Genomic DNA, 1,353 nt, shown 5'->3' with positions numbered 1-1,353 from the left:
GTTAACTTTGTATTGTACGTTAAGTTTTGTATACTACTACAAACTACCCAGTATCTCGTCTACTAAGTTGGGTTAGGAGGAGGTCGGGCGTCGTGGTCGGGGCCATTGCATCATTTGAATGACTCCAACAGCTTCTTTCTTAGCTAAGTAATTTCTGCATAGTTTGGATGAGTGTTTGGGGTCATTATGTTTTTTGGAAGTAGAATCCTTTACCAATAATATGCAAATCACTAGGGACATTATGCCACACCATTATCTGTTGGTATTTGCGCTCGTTAATTATTTCATCTATTTTGCAAATATCTCCTGTCACCTCAGCAGAAAAACACACCTAAATCATCACACTGCCTCCCCCATGCTTCGTGGTAGGTGCTATACATTGAGGTAAGTATCATTCACCTTCCTTCCATGTGACGTACAACCTACACAGAGTGGTCACAAGTAAATAGACACCACCTTTTCAGAAAAGATGAAATTTTTCAGTCATATTCACAGGAATTGATATATTTATAATTCAATTAATATCTAGTAGATCTTCCTTTCGCTTCGTGGAGTTTGTTGATCCTTTGGGGCATCGCGAGAATCATCTCGTCAGTTTTAGATTGTGGGATTTTCGCCCACTCTTGCTTCAAAACTTGGAGTAGATCGCTCTTCGAAGTTAGTTTTTTAGTTGTTTCTTGACTTGCCGGTCGAGTATGGCCCAGAGGTTTTCGATGGGGTTCATGTCAGGAGATTGGCTCAGCCAGGGCAACTTCTGGATATCATTTTCTTCCTGCCACTTTTGGGTGTTTCTAGCAGTGTTCTTGTCCACAAAACCCGAGGAATAAAGTGGCAAGAGTCCTTTCTCCAACATTTCGACGTATTTTGCTCGATCTCCCACCAACCCAAACAGCTCCCCAAACCATCACGCCCAAAACACTATGCTTCACAGTTAGCTGCAATCTGTTGAGCCAAAACTCTTGGTGAGGCATTCTCCAGACACATATCCTTCCACTGTCCGAAAATTGAGCGAATCTTGATTCGTCTGAGAACAATACGGTCTTTCAAAAATCCAGAGGCTTGGTCATCATATCACTTGCCCACTTCTTTCGTCTGACATGTTGGCAGGTCTTAATAGGGGCTTCCGTCTAGCTGCTCTGCAATGATAACCCAATCTGTGGAGAATCCGTTGAACAGATTTCGGGCTCATCCCACCAACGTTTTCCACTTATGCAGTCGTTAATCTGGGATTTATCTCGATGCTCCTCTTGACAGCCCTTTTTGTCCTCTCTGATGGACCAGGACGACCCAGACGCTGCTCAGTTGTTTCCTTGCCATGTTTCCTGAACTGCACGATGATTCTGTTGACTGTCG

This window comes from Limulus polyphemus, unplaced genomic scaffold (assembly GCF_000517525.1).
Source record: "Limulus polyphemus unplaced genomic scaffold, Limulus_polyphemus-2.1.2 Scaffold3196, whole genome shotgun sequence".
NCBI classification, from domain to species: Eukaryota; Metazoa; Arthropoda; class Merostomata; order Xiphosura; family Limulidae; genus Limulus; species Limulus polyphemus.
The sequence above is the reverse complement of the archived record's forward strand: the minus strand, read 5'-3'. Positions refer to the sequence as shown.